At 40.0% G+C, this 23455-nt stretch overlaps 1 pseudogene; it reads left to right on the top strand.

Moving 5' to 3' along the window:
* The window catches only part of LOC127328277 (protein FAR1-RELATED SEQUENCE 5-like), a 134643-nt pseudogene that overhangs the window by 95821 nt on the left and 15367 nt on the right, over window positions 1-23455 (top strand).

Here is a 23455-nt window from a genome sequence, read left to right as displayed (position 1 = left end):
CTAAGAAGACGCATCGACGCTGGGTCACTGCCAAGCGGGCCCGACGAAACGTTCGCCAGACGCGAGCGGACACTTTACGCGTCCACGCATCGTCCGCGCGACGGATCCGAGACGCATATTTGGGCATGTTTGCGTCGCTGCGAACGGCCCAGTCACTATGCGTCGTCCCGCCGGAGTTTGTACCAGACGCATGTTTGGCCCGGCCAGATGCGCTCGGAACCGAAATCATCTTCTGTTCCCTTCTCTATTTGTTCAGGTTCGAGAGAACACAACAGCTCTTCAGTTCAGCAGAAATTAATCGGGTCACGCTGTTGCTTTCCTTGCCGTTGGATTGAAACGAATGGTGGATGGGAAGCCTCAGGTCACGCTGCGCCCTGTGAACGTGGGGGCACTGGATCTCTGTCCAGAAGATAGATGATGATCATGGTAGTAACCGGTATTTAATGTGATGATGATTTGATTTTGCACTCGGCCATGAACAGAGGTACTAGTACGGTCTCACAATTTTTTATCATTATAGTTGGACCTTAGCCAAATTCAAAATCTCATAGCGGCAAAACTTCCCGCCCACAAAATACAAAAATTTCACACGCTTCCAAATTCCCATTCTACCCCTGTGGAGATGATAGCAAATTCGGTTGGTGGGGGGGGTCTGCCCGTCATTTTTTGGATCACCACCTCCCTAGCCCGGAAACCCTCCCAAAAAAAATTCATTTCCCTCAGACCACCCACCGGAACTTTCCAAGTCCCTCTCTCCCACCTCCACGACCACCGCACCGGAACATCCCCGCCGGACTTCCCTGGCCTACCCGAGGCCTCGCGATCCTCGTCATCCGGCTGCCTGCCGGAGCCACTTCATCGACGCCGTCATCAACCGGACCGGATCATCCCCGCCAAACCTCGAAACCATATGCTCATCCAGCAGTCTACCGCAGTCGCTTCAGCTGCGGTATCGTCCACCCCACCGGAGCCGCTTCGCCGGATCCGTCGTCCAGCGCATCGGATCTTGCTCACCGACACCGCTGTGCATGAACCGGATCTGCTTCATCGGTGCCGTGCATGATCTAAACTCTTCTACTGTCGCTTTTCTATTGCTTGCCTGCAAGTTCTTGTTTAATCTTGGGGGAACTTGTTTGTGCTAACGACGCGCCGTTACGTTTTTGCAGATGAGATGGGTAACCATGAAGTGTAATGGCTGTCTCTCCAACCCCAAGTAGCACATGTTGCGTACTTCATCACCGGATCTATCAACCCCAAGAAGATCTGCTGTGACTCCCACAGAGTGCTTCTCCTAATGTAAGTCCCTTGTTTTAGCGCCATGTTCTGGGTTCAGATGCTTGTTTGTCTGAAGCTCTTTTAGTTCATTTCTAGCTATGACCGTAACACCTTGCTATTTTCTAGTTCATTGCTAACTTTAAGCGATTGAACATTTTGGTTTGCATTCCCTGCTCTGTAGATGTAGCCATCATAACTTCTATCTTGCTCAGTCGTTGTTACAAAAATTATAGGTATTATAGTAACATCCTGCTATTATTTAGTTCATGGCCAATTTTAAGTAATTGCACATGTTGGTTCGCATTCCCTGCTCTATAGCTTTTGGCATCGTAACTTATATATTTGGTTTACATTGCCTGCTCTATAGATCTAGCCATCATAACTTTATCTTGCTCAGTCATTGTTACAAAAATTATGGCCTGCTACTATGTTGTTTGTGCCAATTTTTTACTCCATGAACATGTTGGCTTGCATTCCCTGTACTACAGGTGATGCCATTGACCAATATGTTCAGCATTCCATATGTGAGCGTCATGCCAAGTCAGAGAAACAAGTCAATAATGCAGCTTTTGAAGAACAAGATGGCACGCAAAATTATTATCTAGTAATATGACAAGTTTACATGTGATCCCACTATATTCTGTATCTGGTCCATCCTAAGCTCCAGCATTAACTATCCTCTATGTGTTGCTCATTACAAGTTTATATCCCGAAACATCTTGATTTGCATCCCCTTCACTATAAGTTCAGGAGTATTATTTAGTTCACGGCCAAAATGAAGTAATTGCACTTGGCACATGTTGGTTCACATTCCCTCCTCTTTAGCTTTTGCCATCGTAACTTCATCTTGCTCAGTCGTTGTTACAAAATTTATAGCCTGCTACTATGTTTGGTTTACATTCCCTGCTCTGTAGATGTAGCCATCATAACTTCATCTTGATCAGTCGTTGTTACAAAATTTATAGCCTGCTACTATGTTGTTCATGCCAATTTTGTACTCCCTGAACATGTTGGTTTGCATGGGACTCGACAGTAGTAAGTCTGCTGTTTCATTCTAACATGCTCTGTTATATTGGCTGTTGGTATGCGGCATGCATTCTTTGTTTGCTTATTGTGCGCATTACAATGATCTTGTTATAACGACGAAATGATGACTTCCAAATTCTTTGGCAAACAATATTGTAGTGTATTTTCCTTTCCATTGTTGTTGTCTTAACTTGTAATGTCTTTGTTTCAGATATAGGTGCTGCATGGACAACTTAAAAGATTTCCGGATCGCTTCATTGTATTGCTAGGTTTAATTACCATTCAATTTCGCTGGGTTCTGTAATATTTTTTCAAAGCCTTGCAGCTGATGTAATATTTAGTTAGTTTTTATAGTTCTTTCGCGCATTTTTTCTTTGGTGCTTGTGGTAAGTGAGGCTATCCGACGTAAATCAATCTTTGCGTAAATATTCTAAGTATCTAAATCACGAATTCCCATCCCTTAAACGGCCCAATTAAGCGAAATCACATATGTGCCGGCCCGCAAAATCCTAAAGCGCCTATTATGCCGTCATATAAACAGCAACTAAACGGGCTGGCCCACTTACTTATTGGGCCAGCCCACTTGATTTATGGTGGACCCCACACACTAGTTGGGCCGGCCCACTTACTATAAGGTGGACCCCACAAACTACTGGGCCGGCCCACTAACTAGTTGGGCCAGCCCAATTGCTTTTGTGGTGGACCCCACATACTAAATGGGCCGACCCTTTAAGAGGAAAGTGGGACCCACCTGTGCTTTTGGCCCGGCCCACTATCTTGTTGGGCCGGCCCACTTGCTATATGGTGGACCCTACGTTCTAAATGGGCCGACCCTTTAACAGGAAAGTGGGACCCACCTGTGCTTTTGGCCCGGCCCACTATCTTGTTGGGCCGGCCCACTTGCTACATGGTGGACCCCACATACTAAATGGGCCGGCCCTTTAAGAGGAAAGTGGGACCCACTGTTTTTGGCCCGCCCACTTGCGTGTGGGGCCGGCCCACTTGCTATATGGTGGACCCCACATACTAAATGGCCGGCCCTTTAACAGGAAAGTGGGACCCACCTGTGCTTTTGGCCTGGCCCGCTATCTTGTTGGGCCGGCCCACTTGCTATATGGTGGACCCCACATACTAAATGGGCCGGCCCTTTAACAGGAAAGTGGGACCCACCTGTGCTTTTGGGCCGGCCCATTTGAGCTAATGTGGACCCCACGTACTAAATGGGCCGGCCCGATAGCAGGAAAGTGGGACCCACATGCTAATTGGGCCGGCCCAATAACTTCTTGGACCGGCCCACTTGCTTTAAGGTGGACCCCACATGGTAAATGGGCCGGCCCGATAACATGAAAGTGGGTCCCACATGTTTTGTGGGCCGGCCCTTTTGCCTGTTGACCGGTCAAACGAGTGCATTCGGCCCGGCCCACATGCTTAGTGGGCCGGCCCATTAATCTTTTGATCAGTCAACCTTAGAGGTTAGGCCCGGCCCACGTAACTAATGGACCAGCCCAGCTATATAGTTGACCGGTCAAACTAAGTCAGCTGGCCCGGCCCGCAAACTTAATGGGCCGGCCCGCTTAAGACGTGGCAGGCCTCGTGTGGGCCTACCATCTACCACGGGTTTCGGCGGTTAACGCCGTTAATCGCGATTAACGGCGTCGCCACGTGTCGGTTGCATGACGTCGGCGATCAACGGGCTCCCGGAAACACTTCTGCAACGGTCCGATTTTCCGTGGCGGAAGGGCGCCCAAGCGCGACGGACCGAAAAAAACGTGGTAGGACTTTGCCTGACGCAGTTTCGACAACAGAACCCATATCGTCGGGTTAGGCCCATAGGCGACGAAAAATACCCCTTAGCGGACGATTTTGAGACGTTGTCTATCAGAACTTTTCTTGTAGTGTTAGTTCACTAATAAGAACTAGTTGGGTTCTTAAGTTGAATGGGTTTCTATATAGCAAGTATTAGCAGGTTTATTATGATGGTTGATTATGGTATCATATCAAAGGATGGTTATCAAGATGGTTCTATAAATTAGCTATTAGGGCTTACTATGGTTTCACAATTGCTTCATTAAGTAATCTCTAATAGTTTCTAAGCTAAGCGGCTTATCATTTCCTAAGTAGGTTTAGTTGAAATAGGAGCATGTGTTGTGAATTGCTACATAAGGTTATACTAGGGTTTACTAGCAAAAGTGCCCATGCGTTGCGATGGGTCAAATTTAAAGATGTATAATTATCCTCATCCGAAAATACCACAAATTATTTTATTTACGCTAGATTTTGTTTTTGTTACAAACAACTTAGGTGTCCTCCGGATTATCTTGTGTACCATTGAAAGCATATTAGTTGCACTCTTCATATCAGAAAAAAGTATTTTCTATGAATCTTGATGTACTTGCTACTTGAGAAATCCAAAGTTATCTTGAAAAATTGATGCTTATTATCAAATTTGAATATTACCTCGGATGTGTACGGGCGCGGCAGAGACTTGGGCACCGACAGTGAGGTCAAAGTCACAACGTTGACAGCGAGTTAAGTTGAGCACGCCGTTGAGGCAAAGCTACTGCCACACCTAAGGTACTCATGATTTCCCTAATGAGATCTCGCATTATCTCATCCTCGCTCTCCTCAGCGACCATCCGGGTAGAAAACGAGACAAAATTGACCGGAACATCAAAACTTTAGAGGAATGCCTTCAAATGTATTATCCATGGTTTTTTATTCATCCCTTGAGGGAGGCTTCTCTCTCCACCAAGCTGAACATATGATTTTTTTTATAGACAACATTGTCAACCAGCATATTGGAACACAGAGATTAGCCGATTGTAAATCCGCTTAGAAACTATACAGTTGATTTTTTTTTATCTATCTGTTTTTTAATAACATGTTATTGATCGTACTATTGCAAGAGACATATCCATCTTCATGAAAAAAAGATGTATCCATGTTGTGGCCCCATGCAAAAATAATGGCACGTCATAGACACATCATGTACGGCTAAATGCATGAAAGTTCGAGAGTATATGTGCAAGGGATAGTCATATGAGTTTCATAAAAAAAATATTACAAAGATCATATCAAATACACCACCAGAAGTTTATGCACTATAAAGAAAGTCGAATAATCTTATAAGCAAGAATCTGTGATTTATGAGTGACATAAATAGTACATTACCTTAACAAACATAATTGCAAACTTGGATTTCCTGCTGACGACTTCTTAAATTTGTTGTTTGTTAAATTCACTTGCAAGAATGTATATATATCCCATCTATGTGAATTTCGTTGAGAAATTTGTTGATACCAGTACAGGCGCCACCGGCTCGGTCAGTGCCAACCATACCCTTTGGGGGAATCACTTTGTAGGAATTAGTTACTTGGCCGCATTGTTGGATTCTTACACAGGGTCTTGATTTCAATTAGCCCTAGCACATGAGTGTTACATACCAGTGCACCTGTCCCAAAGCTCTGCCCATCTGCCTGCTCTATCATACCCCGTACGTAGCATAGTTTAAAATAGCCGGCTATTGGAAATAGCGGCAGTATTTCTGGCAGCTATGAAAGGCTATAGCTGAGCTATAGCGGCTAAATCATCCATTTAGCGGTTTTGCTAATTCATGGAAAAAAAATCAAAATTCATATATATCTCTATCACCAATTCACAAATTTGATAATTTATTGGCATTAGACATAACATATTAACACGGTTACATACAAAGCTATGAATAAGACACAGTTCGGTCCACATATTACAACATTATAAGTAGCAATAATTTCTAGTTTTCCTTTTTTCCTTTTCTTTCCCACTATATTTACAACATTATAGCCTTAGCGGCTATTTTTTTACCTGTTTTTGGGCTAATAGCGGGTTTTTGAGGCTAATAGTGGATTATCCCTTCTTAGCCTTTGAAGGGCATAGCCGTAGCGGCAGGTCCCTCCGACCAGCTATAGCGGACTATAGCCGGGCTATAGCCGGCTATTTTAAACTTTGGTACGATAGTAGTATTACACAAGTACCATGTAGTGAATAAAAATGGTAGAAGGAGCCTGGAGATGCTTTCGTGATCCCCAAATTTCTCCCCTATCGTGAGCTGATATTTTTCTTCCGTTGTGTTGTGTGGAGTCATCCCAAGCTGAGAGCCCTTGCGTGAGGAACTGTGTGTCGCATCAGATCCCGAGTACATCGAGCCCAAGCACTGCGCAGTGCTGCACATTGAATGACCAGAGAAAATTGACGCTCAAGAAAAAACAAGGCGGCCACTCAGGCTTCGCACGACGCGGATACGTCACCGGCAGGGACCTGCGCCTTCTCTTCCTTACGATGGTTAACGGAGTGGCCGAGTGGTCCTGCCAGCCGGATAGCTTGGGGGAGATTGGACAAATAAATAATCGGCTAGGACTCTGAACGTAACACGGGTGTACTACATGCAAGGAAAATCAAACGCGGCGGACAATTAGGTACGGAAGATTTTAGGAAACTTTGATGAGAGAAAATAATCCACTTTGCCTATGGCAACGGTGGGTAATTTCTCTCTAAATTTAGGGGTAAATCGGTCAAAGAGCGATGACTTACCACGGTTGCATTGCAATTTAATAGTAAAGATCATTATGGGTCTACTAGGGTTGGATGATTGAGGTTGATTCTAATGGTGTGGTATGGTGATGAATGGTGTGATACTAAGTATGAGTATTAATGGTGCTAACATATTAACAAGTTAGGGTTTATACTTAGGTGGTATTAGTGGATCATATAGGTTTTAATCAAGACTAGAGACATAAAATGATGACTCATGTGAATGGGTTCTATATTGGTGGATCATGGCTTGTATTAGTTGGTCACATAATAAGGTTCTTTATGTAAGGTGAAGTTCACATGATCATATGTGATAAGCAACTAGGTTTTAGGGTTGAAGTATTTTTAGATGATCACATAAAATAATGGGATCCAAACTCTAACTTATAATAAAATTAGGGTTTCTAAATTATGTTCCAATTCTTAAAGTAATACTTGATACTAGAACTAATTGATTAAGTAGTTGAAATAGAGTTATTAATAATTTTAACATGCTATTAATTTTTAGAGGGTTTAAGAATTAAAATAATTACTAATTAGGGTTTGATTAGAAATCAGGGTTTCCTAATTATTGTTGGGTTTTAAAATAATGACTTGTTAACTAAAGATGTTTAAGTAAATAAGTTTTGAATTATCAAAATAATATTGGCTTATAATATTTTCTTGAGTTATTACTATTTAAAGAAAAATAGAAAATAGTAATTATAAATTAGGGTTTATGAATTATCACTAATAATTAAGTTAATGCAGATATGATAAATAAAATTAATCCTATCATTTTACTTAGTTACTGAATAACTAATATTTAATTTTGAACCTATCTAATTTATTGATTTCAAATTGGATTTCAAATAATTGAAAAGGCATAATTAACAAAATTAAAAATAAGTGGATTTTTGTTTTGACACACATTTTTGTTTTATATTTTATTTGAATAGATTTTATTTTTGTGAGCATTTTGATATATTATTTGAATTTTTATGAGTTGAAATGAATTTTATATGATTTTTCAAACTTTTAACTATTTACTGGTTTTTTTCATTCAAATGCTAATTACTAGACATACCGGTTCACTCTACACACAGAGAGACAGACAGGTGGGTCCTGTGCCAGGTCACCTGCCTTGTTGGCAGTTGACTAGGTCAAAAAGTTCAACGGGTCCCACTGCCACATCGACACCACCGGCGGCTTGACGCCGGCGGGTCAGAACGCGACGGCGACGCCGCTACAGGGTACCCCTGGATGCGTGGTCGATACCAATCGAACGAGAAGGAGAAGAGGAACACAATGGTGGTGTTGGTTTGGTGAGGAGATCACCGGAGCTACGCCGGCGTTCATGTCCCGCGGCGGTTTACTCCGGCGAAACGGCTAAACGGAGCTATAGATGGTTCCAGGAAACAATAGTGGAGTCCAGATATGCGCAAGCTCACCGTGAACTTGCTGGTGTGGTCGGCGACGACGATTGCTGACGGAGACGTCGGCGATTGACCATTTCCCGGCGAACCCGACGGAAAGGGAACGGTGAAATTCTCCTGGCTCAGAGCTCCCCTTGATGCCTGCTTGCTCCCAGATGATCTACACGCCTAGGCACACCTCCTCGACCTAACGGTAGACTCCGGGGTGCTCTCAATCGACGGCTAGCCGGAGAACTGGCCGGCCATGGCGGGGGTTCCAGTGAGATGTGGAGAGGGCTAGGAAGGGATTGGATGAGCGGCGAAGAACAAGGATTACACGGCGGTTCTCCCCTCCTATTTATAGGCCATGATTAGGTCAGAATCGTCGGCTCGCCGGCGACAGAGGTGGAGATGAACTGGCGACGGTGAAGTGCATTTGGGCACAAATCTTGATGTCTTCGGATAGGCTCGGACGCGAGGATAATAGTGTGGAGCTCTAGAACCTTCTGCGGCGTCCGGGGTGAGCTTATCCACGACGAGGACGTGGCCAGAGCTTCTCTCTGCGCTGTCGACGCCGTGGAGGAAGACGAAGACGACGACTCTCTTCGCACGATTTCTAAAGCAACGAAACGGTAAGTGTTGGGTTGCATTTGTTCGTGGGCTGGGCTTCTCCTGGGCCTTGGCTTTGGGCTGCTGCGGAGATGTTTGTTGGGCTGCGGTGGTCCAGGTAAGTTTCCCTCCATTTTTCATCTCAAATTTTATTTTGCTGTATTTATTTACTGATTTAAATTTGCTATTTGATTTCAAATTTGAACTCTTTTTTCTTTTACAGATTCTAAAATATGTTAATATCAGAACAATTTGATAATGCTACCTGTTGTATTGTTTTGTTTATAAACAACCATTTCATAATTGATTAATTTGGTGTTCTTGTGAAATGCATTTTAAATTGAAAATGGTCGTGGTTTAAATGTTTATCTCTATTCCTTTTTATTTAGGAACCAATCTGTTTGAATGGTTGAAAATTATAACATGTGCTTGGAGAACACTTTGTTAGGTTTGCCTAGTACATCATAATAAGGATTATGCACATATTATAATTATAGCTAGAGTTTAAAATAAATGGCAATGAGAATGGATTGGTTCATGATTTTATGTGAAGAATTGTTTCCAAAGATTTAAGAATATGGTTGGCTTCACTTTGTGTTAAATAATCTTGCTTAGCAAACTTCTGACTTGAATTATTTAACATAGATCCTAAAAGCTCATTATGGTTAATTCACTTATTAAGGTGTTGATTTAATTATGACACAATATTCCATTTGGGCAAGTAGACAAGGTGATTGGATTGGTTTCACTCTACTCACCAAATGGAATCTAGTCCTTAGGTATATATGGCTTGGTTTACACTTGTGATCTAGGATACACCAGTTAGGGCATAATATTTTATGTGGGGTGGATCCTTTATGGAAGGGTTAGAGTTTTGGGAATACTTCACTAATTGAAGTATTGAATAGGCATGAGGTATGGCAGGGTTCTACTTATGGTCCAAAGTAATACTTGGATTGGAATTTAAATATGGTTTAGGGTTTTAGTAGTGATCACCAATGTGGTACACAACTAGGATTATGTATGAGCATAAGCTTGGTTATGTTTAATTGGATGGATTTGTCTCAAGTGTTTGGATAAGCAAGGTCTAAATATCATATCAGTACTACTCTAAAATTCTCTAGGATAGACATGGCTATGGTTAGCATCTATAATCTCTCTCACTTCTAAATGTCTTGTAATAGCCTAAGGTCCTACTCAAGATATGATGATATGATCCTCTAAATATATGGTTTTCCTAGGAATTCTACCTTGGTATCTTCTGTAGCTTGTTCTTCAGGAAATCTGATAAACCTGCATCTTGTGGTATGCCTCCACCTCCTAGCTTCTTCATCTTGATCCTAGCTAATTCACATGGAGTGGCTCTATGTGTTTGTTCCCATGTATCATGGTACTTGATGAGCAAATGGATGAAAGGTGTGGCTCTATTTATAGGCTTGGGCAAGCTCTAGCATCATGACACATAGGTGGTGACTCTTGTGTTGGTTTGATGAGTAAGGTGCTTGGGTGTCATGCCCTCATCCATAGCAATCCTTTGAGCATGAGGTGGCATAGCTTGGAAAGCAAGTTATGTAGATATTTTCATCCTATGTGGCAAGATCATTATCCTCTCATATGATTTATTTTTGGATAGCCAAGTGGCATTTGTTACTAAATATCTTGTGGATGGTTTTATTATTGTGGATGAGTCACTTTATCATATTGGATTAGATTTATATTATAATATTGATCAAAAGATCAAGGTTGAAGGTATTTCCTCAGATTTAGATAGTTGGTGTTTGATTTCACCAAGGCATGATCATATGAGTTTCAAAATACTCATAATCAGTTTGATTCAGATAGTTTGAACTATAAATCGTAATGTAAATGGATTTAGTTTTATGATATTACATATACTTAATAATTATGATTTAAATAAGAATGTGTGGCTTTTATGCATTTTAAACCCTGTGGTTTACCTTATTTAGAAGTGAATTAAATTACACACAAAGGTAGTTGCTAACTTTTAAGTATTATTAAGTTAGGATTTGATTCTTAAAGAATGTGTTGTTGTAAGGAATGCCATGTGGAGATCTTTTATAAAATCTTGTAGTGGATCCTTACTTAAGGTGTTGTTTGTTGTAAAACTAATTCTATTTGATCTAGCCCATAGATCAAATCATCTCTACCCCCAAGACAGGGTTTTAGCAAAGATCACAGTGAAGTTTATAGCGCTTGACTTGATGATCTACTTCAATTCCAGCAAGTCAAGTGAAACTTCAGTTACTGTGGTAAGTTTTATTTGAAAGCGCGAAAATCCCCCGGATTTTCTATGCATGAATGCAATGCACTCTTTGGTGTTCTCTCATTTTATTGCCTCTAAACCTAGGATATTACAGCCTCTCCCCCTTAAACTGAACTTCGTCCCGAAGTTCGAACGCTCTCATGTTTCGGAATGTTGAAATGTCTTGAACAGATCACCATCATTCAACTCCATGGTGATCACCCTAGATATAGTGGAATATATCCCTTGTCCCGATCCTTCCTGGAGTCTTCTGATGTCTGGCACTGATACTTTCTTCTATTCTATGATTTCTTCCAACACTCTAAGATTATAGGCTTACTATCCAAAGATTCTTGGATTAGAACATCTTATTGTGTTAATGGCCTTTACTAATGGTTGTGGTGACATCTTCCTATTTGGGTACTCAAATCTTGGTTCTACCAGCTGCGGTAATCCAGCTGCGATGTAATATGGCACTATGGTGTACCAGCTGCGATGTCCAAACCTTAAGTCTAAAGATTTATTTAAGGTAGGGTATTGTTTTCCCTTACTACCATAACGAAAGTAATGGTACTTCGTAAGGTATTTACAATAGGCATGATCCTGGTGGTTGAGTCCTACGAATGAATTAGACTCATTTAGTCCATCCAATCAAGGCTTCTTGTTTATACTAGTTATCTTCCTTTTGGTTTCTTTAGGTTCCATGAAAGGAATGTTTCTAATAATCATCAATTTTGGTATGGTCAAACCCTTCGGTCTTATGTTTTCTTAGGCTTTGATTGTCCTCCGATAACTTCTTCCTCCAACTTCAGTATCTAAGGCTTACCTAAGTTCTCTTGGTTTCGAGTAATTACAATTACCCACTCAAGTTAAGGTCTAACCCTTACTTCCTCGAGATATGAACCTCGGCTTCTGGTCTGACATCCTCCTGAGAGTACTATTATATGGGTACTTCCCAACAACCTTATAAAAATAAGATCGGACTTCCTTTCAGTTCAGACCTTTTTCTCCATCTATCACACTACAAATAATATCTTAATACTTCTCCTTCAGCCTTCCTCTCCCCCTTGGAGTTTACTAATGATCTTCAAACTTCCTTTCTTCTAATCATTAAACTCCAAGGTTAGATAGTTGGTTTAAGTCTGGTTTATATTTTGTACCTTTCTAAAGTCTCACGAAGAATTCTTTGCGGTGTATCCACACAGTCGTGGGTATCCATTATGAATCCTTCGACTAAATATTGACCAACTACGAGATACCAGCTGTGAAATACTAGCTGCGGAATCCCCCTTTCTTTTAGGGTAAAGAAATGTTCAGGCTGTGGGCTATCTGGTACCAGCTGCAAACTACCTAGTACCAGATGTGGCTTATTGGATACCAGATGTGGCTACTTACATAGTTTTAGTTAAGATATTCCTCACTTCACATTCTTTCTCTTCATGGTTATCCTATATCAGCTGCGGTCTTATTATACCAGCTGCGACTTCACTTGTCTATTTTCCTTCTTCTAGGGTTTGTTTTGCAAGATAACCACTTGTGGATACTATGAAAATAGTATTTTAAGTGACTTCACTTGCATTCCCTTCTTCAATAATGAATATAGCTCTACTTCTTCTGCTCCATATTCACTATTTTTCTCACTTTCATGGTACTTCCATGTTGAAGTACTCCTTGATTAAGGATAAAAATGAGTTTTAATTGGTCCTTCCTTCAGATTGTTGTGGTTGCTTCCCACAACTTTACTTCCTTCTTCTAGGAAACCTTCATCTTGTCTTCCAAAAATCTTCATAATTCGTCACTTCCTCACACGAATACCTTTACCCTCTAGACCTATATCATCAAGTAAGAGCTTGATATTGCAACATGCATTTGCATATCAAAGTCAAACTTCATGTATGGATCTAGTCAATCAATGAAGATTCAAGAAAATCCAAGAAGATTCAGCTTTGTGCTTATAATACACATCCTTATATGCCTGAATATAGTAGTTAGGTAAGACATCCCTAAACATCAGGATCAGATGTGCAATATATAACACCACATAAGATAGGTTTAGGTCGTGATACTTAGCACGAATACGTGAATTTCTACTATTTGTCTCAACATTTGTCTTAATTGCACATTTGCAATGAGACAAACTTGAAACAAAATGGCCTGGGATAGTTGAAGTTAACCTAGTTTTCTTTGGAAGTACTAACAAATAGTATACCATATATGTGTGCTATTGAGGACTACTTCCTAAAATATAATTAGTTCTAACATGTCTACTCTAAACACATGATTGTTTAGAATATACCACCTATAACTCTAGGATTTCTCTATGTGATATGCTCTAAATAAGCCTTCTTCAAATTAAGGACTATGGTTCTAACATACTTGGTACAGTTATTAGGATTTTAAGGCCTAAGCTTTCGAACTATTCCCTAAATCCTACTCCTTATCATCCTTTTGTTATCGATCATACTTATGATGTTCTACTCCATCATACCATGATTCTCAAGTGAATCATATATGAGTACCTAGTTTATTATTGAAAGTAGACTCATGTAACTCCTATCACTCTTCCTTACCTCCTATCATTGACTCATCATAGACATATACTACCTTATGTAACTTATCTCCCTTACTTAACATCAGTCATTTAACATTTTAACTGACTTTTACTTAGCCATACTTGTATTGGTATACTTCTTCCAATAGGATATCTTCCTTATGGTTGTATCCTCTCTTTGGACTACCATGTATTGTATACCAACTGTGGTCTACTACCACCCATTATCTTAAACTCCAATGGTGTTCTAATTATTTGGAATGAAGCAAGATAACTAACTAACTTTATTTAAGAAAGATGGATAAGAAAGATTGACTCAAGTGTGTCAGGATTATTCTCAAGTGAATACCCCTCTCAAGTCAAAAGAATGGTTGGTTTAGCATAATTAGCTTAGCTAAAACACTTCCTATAGACACTACCAAACCTATAGGTCTCCTTTAAAGGGTTTTAATCCTAGGGTCAAAACATTTGCTCTGATACCAGCTGTGATGACCCAGCGTACCACTGCATGGTGTAGTACACAAGTCGTTGACATAACACAAGTGAAACACCGTTCCACTCATATTATATCTCTCAGAGTGGTACAACAGAAACATATGCGAGTCCAAGGTATGTCTATAGAAGTACACACGAACTGTTTACATAAGATCAACACAGCCTCCTACTTTACAGTGAGGTAAAACTTCAAATAAAGCTCCAGAAGAACGACTCGTAGTCTATCTTATTGCTAACTCAAGTTTAAGAGCTACTTGGCTTGCTATAGAAATCTAGCTACTTAGGTGCTATGATTAGGGAAAGGTTCCCTTCTAATACTAGTCTAGGTTTCCATTATAGCTGATACAGAAGTTGACTCCATTGACTTCTTTGATTGGATTCTTCATCTTGTTGCAGTTGACTCCTTTGTCTTCGAGTTCCACGGTAGTTTCTCCTTCGGTGACTTGATCTAAGAAGGGGGTTCAAATGGGATAGAATGAGTACGAGCGTACTCAGCAAGTTTATATTAGGAAATATGTGTATCATGCACTAGCTATAGCCATAGACCAGAAAGTCATAGGCCAATGCAAGTTTTCATAAACATTTCTTCAAAAGGTTTATTTTATTCTGAAAACTATGCCCGTCAGTCTTCACAGGTTGACCAGAACTTCATGGAGTTCCTTTCCTGCCGCGTTCGCAGTTCTCTTCCCGGAACAGGGAGTGACAGTCACAATTCAGTATCCTCTGCAGAGGTGCGTTACTTTTCTCATAAGAGACCTTATCCTTGTTGCCAACCAGGCGAATTCTTTCCCGTCCACACTTCCTTTGGTGTGAGGCCAGGTGTAAGATCCAAGTCCACACCGCCTTCTCCGCGACTGCAAACCCACCCTTTTGTCCAACCGTACACCCCCAGTAGACTTCTCCCGATAATACGGCTTTACTCACGGTGTACTCCGGACAATCCATCATAGATCGTAGAGCTTATCATCACTAATGGATGGGGATTTAAAAGGATATCACAACCTATTGCGGCAGTGCCTCCAACACCCCACCGGCTCTACCAATCCGTTGGCGTGCAGAAGGGAAAAGATACAGCTGACTTCCCCAGAGCCATTATAGATCTTATGGTCAACGCGGTTTGTACGGCGCTAGAATCACTAGACGGCATTGGTAATTAATCCTATGGTGATATAGCCCATGCAATGGAACCTCCACCATATCAACACATACCATGGTTCCATTGCCCACCACATAGTCATATTCATAATTGTAAAATAATACTTTGCTTTTCAATGCATGAGTGATAAGTATAGTACTTTGCATATAGTTTGATACAAATAATCAAATGACATGAGCAAGCGATGAACTTGCCTTTCTTGACTGCAAGATTATGCAGGCAAAAGCTTCGATACGTGAGAACTCCAAATGCTGAAATACCATCATCGTCCGGTAAGGACAATGTTTAAAGAACTGGCAAAGATGCTATAATGCATAGTATGAGATGCAATCGTTCCGAGCGTAACCTAACCTCGATGATTTAGGATGTATGAGTTGTAAAGATTTCTTTAGGGTTGGTTGCATTTTTAGAATGGTTCTCAAACAAGGTTCTTATTAGGGTTTGGTTATATTAGCATCATAACCAAGTGATATAAGGCATCATAACAATCATACACATAGAATAGTGATGGAATAGTATGTAAAGAACAGTTGTCAATTTTAAGTGCTACATATCATGGTTGATGATTACTTATACTATACTTCAAAAGAGTAACTTTTGAAGAACATGTTGTTTAAGAAATATTTAGTAGTTCAAAGAAGGATAAGGCTTCTAAGGTTTGATTGACATTTGTACTTCAAAAGAATAACTTTTGAAGAACATGTTAAATAAGAACATGAACTACTATACATAGGTGTTATGGCTTTCTAGGGTTTACTATTGGATTCATTTAGTTCACTAATAAGAACTAGTTGGGTTCTTAAGTTGAATGGGTTTCTATATAGCAAGTATTAGCAGGTTTATTATGATGGTTGATTATGGTATCATATCAAAGGATGGTTATCAAGATGGTTCTATAAATTAGCTATTAGGGCTTACTATGGTTTCACAATTGCTTCATTAAGTAATCTCTAATAGTTTCTAAGCTAAGTGGCTTATCATTTCCTAAGTAGGTTTAGTTGAAATAGGAGCATGTGTTGTGAATTGCTACATAAGGTTATACTAGGGTTTATCATTATGGGTCTACTAGGGTTGGATGATTGAGGTTGATTCTAATGGTGTGGTATGGTGATGAATGGTGTGATACTAAGTATGAGTATTAATGGTGCTAAAATATTAACAAGTTAGGGTTTATACTTAGGTGGTATTAGTGGATCATATAGGTTTTAATCAAGACTAGAGACATAAAATGATGACTCATGTGAATGGGTTCTATATTGGTGGATCATGGCTTGTATTAGTTGGTCACATAATAAGGTTCTTTATGTAAGGTGAAGTTCACATGATCATATGTGATAATCAACTAGGTTTTAGGGTTGAAGTATTTTTAGATGATCACATAAAATAATGGGATCCAGATTCTAACTTATAATAAAATTAGGGTTTCTAAATTATGTTCCAATTCTTAAAGTAATACTTGATACTAGAACTAATGTGATTAAGTAGTTGAAATAGAGTTATTAATAATTTTAACATGCTATTAATTTTTAGAGGGTTTAAGAATTAAAATAATTACTAATTAGGGTTTGATTAGAAATCAGGGTTTCCTAATTATTGTTGGGTTTTAAAATAATGACTTGTTAACTAAAGATGTTTAAGTAAATAAGTTTTGAATTATGAAAATAATATTGGCTTATAATATTTTCTTGAGTTATTACTATTTAAAGAAAAATAGAAAATAGTAATTATAAATTAGGGTTTATGAATTATCACTAATAATTAAGTTAATGCAGTTATGATAAACAAAATTAATCCTATCATTTTACTTAGTTACTGAATAACTAATATTTAATTTTGAACCTATCTAATTTATTGATTTCAAATTGGATTTCAAATAATTGAAAAGGCATAATTAACAAAATTAAAAATAAGTGGATTTTTGTTTTGACACACATTTTTTTTTATATTTTATTTGAATAGATTTTATTTTTGTGAGCATTTTGATATATTATTTGAATTTTTATGAGTTGAAATGAATTTTATATGATTTTTCAAAGTTTTAACTATTTACTGGTTTTTTTAATTCAAATGCTAATTACTAGACATACCGGTTCACTCTACACACAGAGAGACAGACAGGTGGGTCCTGTGTCAGGTCACCTGCCTCGTTGGCAGTTGACTAGGTCAAAAAGTTCAACGGGTCCCACTGCCACGTCGACACCACCGGCGGCTTGACGCCGGCGGGTCAGAACGCGACGGCGACGCCGCTACAGGGTACCCCTGGATGCGTGGTCGATACCAATCGAACGAGAAGGAGAAGAGGAACACGATGGTGGTGTTGGTTTGGTGAGGAGATCACCGGAGCTACGCCAGCGTTCATGTCCCGCGGCGGTATACTCCGGCGAAACGGCTAAACGGAGCTATAGATGGTTCCAGGAAACAATAGTGGAGTCCAGAGATGCGCAAGCTCACCGTGAACTTGCTGGTGTGATCAAGGTAGTCAGAGTCAGGATTCGGAGTCAGATCGATTTTCGTTAGGCAGAATCGAGTCGTAGTATCGAATCGTAGAATCTGGGATCCTACAATACTTACTCATAGAAGATCTTTTTATCACACAGAAAGTTTGTGTAAAAGTATAATGGAGATAAAAATTATAATACATAAAGTTTCTAGCAATAAGGTTCTAGCGATAGATCATTTGAGATTTGGTAGGTAAATAAAGGGTAGTAAAGCAAGTGATATAAGTAGTATCCTTGTATGGTTTTGCAGATGAGAAAAATAATGACTAAGTAGAATCGGAAAAATCCATAAAAGGGATCGAGATTCTACATTATCTAAAGGATTCTATGATTTGGATTGGGACTCAACATGGATTCTACGCGATTGGGATTCAAAGTGGGATTTGGATCGATACGGTGATGTAAGATCGTCAAATCATAGGATTCTGGTAGTAGGATCGGGATTCTGACTACCTTGGGTGTGATCGGCGACGACGATTGCTGACGGAGACATCGGCGATTGACCATTTCCCGGCGAACCCGACGGAGAGGGAACGATGAAATTCTCCTGGCTCAGAGCTCCCCTTGATGCCTGCTTGCTCTGATGCGTGTGGTTGGCACGTCCGTTGGGAACCCCAAGAGGAAGGTGTGATGCGCTGATACGTCTCCGACGTATCGATAATTTCTTATGTTCCATGCCACATTATTGATGTTATCTACATGTTTTATGCACACTTTATGTCATATTCGTGCATTTTCTGGAACTAACCTATTAACAAGATGCCGAAGTGCCGATTCTTTGTTTTCTGCTGTTTTTGGTTTCAGAAATCCTAGTAAGGAAATATTCTCGGAATTGGACGAAATCAAAGCCCAGGGGCCTATTTTCTCACGAAGCTTCCAGAAGTCCGAAGGAGAGACGAAGAGGGGCCACGGAGGGGCCACACTATAGGGCGGCGCGGCCCCCCCCTTGGCCGCGCGGCCCTGTGGTGTGGGGCCCCCGTGCCGCCTCTTGACCTGCCCTTCCGCCTATAAAAAGTCTCCGTGACGAAACCCCCGCATCGAGAACCACGATACGGAAAACCTTCCCGGAGACGCCGCCGCCGCCGATCCCATCTCGGGGGATCCAGGAGATCGCCTCCGGCACCCTGCCGGAGAGGGGAATCATCTCCCGGAGGACTCTACGCCGCCATGGTCGCCTCCGGTGTGATGTGTGAGTAGTCTACCCCTGGACTATGGGTCCATAGCAGTAGCTAGATGGTTGTCTTCTCCCCATTGTGCTATCATTGTCGGATCTTGTGAGCTGCCTAACATGATCAAGATCATCTATCTGTAATTCTATATGTTGCGTTTGTTGGGATCCGATGAATAGAGAATACTTGTTATGTTGATTATCAAAGCTATGCTTATGTGTTGTTTATGATCTTGCATGCTCTCCGTTATTAGTAGATGCTCTGGCCAAGTTGATGCTAGTAACTCCAAGAGGGAGTATTTATGCTCGATAGTGGGTTCATGCCTCTCGTGAATCGGAGGAGTGACAAGAACCACTAAGGTTATGGATGTGCTGTTGCCACTAGGGATAAAACATTAGTGCTATGTTCAAGGATGTAGTCACTAGTTACATTACGCGCAATACTTAATGCAATTGTCTGTTGTTAGCAACTTAATACGGAGGGGGTTCGGATGATAACCTGAAGGTGGACTTTTTAGGCATAGATGCGGTTGGATGACGGTCTATGTACTTTGTCGTAATGCCCAATTAAATCTCACTATACTCATCATGATATGTATGTGCATGGTCATGCTCTCTTTATTTGTCAATTGCCCAACTGTAATTTGTTCACCCAACATGCTGTTCGTCTTATGGGAGAGACACCTCTAGTGAACTGTGGACCCCGGTCCAATTCTCTTTCTTGAAATACAATCTCTTGCAATCTTGTTCTCTTGTTTTCTGCAAACAATCATCTTCCACACAATACGGTTAATCCTTTGTTACAGCAAGCCGGTGAGATTGACAACCTCACTGTTTCGTTGGGGCAAAGTACTTTGGTTGTGTTGTGCAGGTTCCACGTTGGCGCCGGAATCTCTGGTGTTGCGCCGCACTACATCCCGCCGCCATCAACCTTCAACGTGCTTCTTGGCTCCTCCTGGTTCGATAAACCTTGGTTTCTTTACGAGGGAAAACTTGCTGCTTTGTGCGCATCATACCTTCCTCTTGGGGTTGCCCAACGAACGTGTGAAATACACGCCATCAAGCATATTTTCTGGCGCCGTTGCCGGGAGATCAAGACACGCTGCAAGGGGAGTCTCCACTTCTCAATCTCTTTACTTTGTTTTTGTCTTGCTTAGTTTTATTTACTACTTTGTTTGCTGCACTAAATCAAAATACAAAAAAATTAGTTGCTAGTTTTACTTTACTTGCTATCTTGTTTGCTATATCAAAAACACAAAAAAATTAGTTTACTTGCATTTACTTTATCTAGTTTGCTTTATTTACTGTTGCTAAAATGGCCAACGCTGAAAACACTAAGTTGTGTGACTTCACAACCACAAATAATAATGATTTCTTATGCACACCTATTGCTCCACCTGCTACTACAGCAGAATTCTTTGAAATTAAACCTGCTTTACTGAATCTTGTTATGCGAGAGCAATTTTCTGGTGTTAGTTCTGATGATGCTGCTGCCCATCTTAATAATTTTGTTGAACTATGTGAAATGCAAAAATATAAAGATGTAGATGGTGATATTATTAAACTAAAATTGTTCCCTTTCTCATTAAGAGGAAGAGCTAAAGATTGGTTGCTATCTCTGCCTAAGAATAGTATCGATTCATGGACTAAATGCAAGAATGCTTTTATTGGTAGATATTATCCCCCTGCTAAAATTATATCTTTGAGGAGTAGCATAATGAATTTTAAACAATTAGATACTGAACATGTTGCTCAAGCTTGGGAAAGAATGAAATCTCTGGTTAAAAATTGCCCAACCCATGGACTGACTACTTGGATGATCATCCAAACCTTCTATGCAGGACTAAATTTTTCTTCACGGAATTTATTGGATTCAGCTGCTGGAGGTACCTTTATGTCCATCACTCTTGGTGAAGCAACAAAGCTTCTTGATAATATGATGATCAACTACTCTGAATGGCACACGGAAAGAGCTCCACAAGGTAAGAAGGTAAATTCTGTCGAAGAAACCTCTTCCTTGAGTGATAAGATCGATGCTATTATGTCTATGCTTGTGAATGATAGGACTAATATTGATCCTAATCACGTTCCATTAGCTTCATTGGTTGCACAAGAAGAACATGTTGATGTAAACTTCATTAAAAATAATAATTTCAACAACAATGCTTACCGGAACAATTCTAGTAACAACTATAGGCCATATCCTTATAATAATGGCAACGGCTATGGTAATTCTTATGGGAATTCTTACAACAATAATAGGAGTTCACCCCCTGGACTTGAAGCCATGCTTAAGGAATTTATTAGTACACAAACTGCTTTTAACAAATCTGTTGAAGAAAAGCTTGGGAAAATTGATATACTTGCTTCTAAAGTTGATAGTCTTGCTGCTGATGTTGATCTTTTGAAATCGAAAGTTATGACTAATGAGAATCATCATAATAAAATTACTACTACAGCAAATGCCATTCAAGTTAGAATTAATGAGAATATAAGATTAATGGCTGAACTGCGTGCTAGGTGGGATAGAGAAGAAAATGAAAAACTAGCTAAAGAGAAGAATATAGCTAAAGTTTGGACTATTACCATCACTAGTAATGCTAATGCTACACATGTTGCTGCACCTCCTACTCATACTAATAAAAGAATTGGTGTTAGCAATGTTTCCACTTCGAATGCAAAGCGCGAAAAACTGCCTGAAACTGCTAAAACTGCTGAAACTGCCTGTGATAAAGCTGCTGAAATTTTTTCCAACATTGGGGATGATGATCCCATTGCTTTAGATTATAATGGTTTGAATTTTGATGATTGCCACATCTCTGAAGTTATAAAGTTCTTGCAAAAACTTGCTAAAAGTCCTAATGCTAGTGCTATAAATTTGGCTTTCACGCATCATATTACAAATGCTCTCATAAAAGCTAGAGAAGAGAAACTAGAGCGTGAAGCCTCTATTCCTAAAAAGTTAGAGGATGGTTGGGAGCCCATCATTAAGATGAAGATTAAAGATTTTGATTGTAATGCTTTATGTGATCTTGGTGCAAGTATCTCTGTTATGCCTAAGAAAATTTATAATATGCTTGACTTGCCACCGCTGAAAAATTGTTATTTGGATGTTAATCTTGCTGATCATTCTACAAAGAAACCTTTGGGTAAAGTTGATAATGTTCGCATTACCATTAACAATAACCTGGTTCCCGTTGATTTTGTTGTCTTGGATATTGAATACAATGCATCTTGCCCCATTATATTGGGAAGACCTTTTCTTCGAACTGTTGGTGCTATCATTGATATGAAGGAAGGTAATATAAAATATCAATTTCCTCTCAAGAAAGGTATGGAACACTTCCCTAGAAAGAGAATGAAGGTACCTTGTGATTCTATTATGAGAACAAATTATGATGTTGACACTTCATCTCTTGATAATACTTGATACACACTTTCTGCGCCTAGCTGAAAGGCGTTAAAGAAAAGCGCTTATGGGAGACAACCCATGTTTTTACCTACAGTACTTTGTTTTTATTTTGTGTCTTGGAAGTTGTTTACTACTGTAGCAACCTCTCCTTATCTTAGTTTTGTGTTTTGTTGTGCCAAGTTAAGCCGTTGATAGAAAAGTAAGTACTAGATTTGGATTACTGCACAGTTCCAGATTTCTTTGCTGTCACGAATCTGGGTCCACCTCTCTGTAGGTAACTCAGAAAATTAAGCCAATTTACGTGCATGATCCTCAGATATGTACGCAACTTTCATTCAATTTGAGCATTTTCATTTGAGCAAGTCTGATGCCGTTTTAAAATTCGTCAATACGAACTGTTCTGTTTTGACAGATTCTGCCTTTTATTTCGCATTGCCTCTTTCGCTATGTTGGATGAATTTCTTTGATCCACTAATGTCCAGTAGCATTATGCAATGTCCAGAAGTGTTAAGAATGATTGTGTCACCTCTGAATATGTCAATTTATAATGTGCACTAACCCTCTAATGAGTTGTTTCGAGTTTGGTGTGGAGGAAGTTTTCAAGGATCAAGAGAGGAGTATGATGCAACATGATCAAGGAGAGTGAAAGCTCTAAGCTTGGGGATGCACCCGGTGGTTCACTCCTGCATATATCAAGAAGACTCAAGCGTCTAAGCTTGGGGATGCCCAAGGCATCCCCTTCTTCATCGACAACATTATCAGGTTCCTCCCCTGAAACTATATTTTTATTCCATCACATCTTATGTGCTTTTTCTTGGAGCGTCGGTTTGTTTTTTTTTGTTTTGTTTGAATAAAATGGATCCTAGCATTCACTTTATGGGAGAGAGACATGCTCCGCTGTAGCATATGGACAAGTATGTCCTTGGTTTCTACTCATAGTATTCATGGCGAAGTTTCTCCTTCGTTAAATTGTTATATGGTTGGAATTGGAAAATGATACATGTAGTAATTGCTATAAATGTCTTGGGTAATGTGATAC

The sequence above is a fragment of the Lolium perenne genome, chromosome 2 (genome assembly GCF_019359855.2).
Source record: "Lolium perenne isolate Kyuss_39 chromosome 2, Kyuss_2.0, whole genome shotgun sequence".
NCBI lineage: Eukaryota > Viridiplantae > Streptophyta > Magnoliopsida > Poales > Poaceae > Lolium > Lolium perenne.
This window is presented reverse-complemented; position numbering and strand designations above follow the sequence as displayed.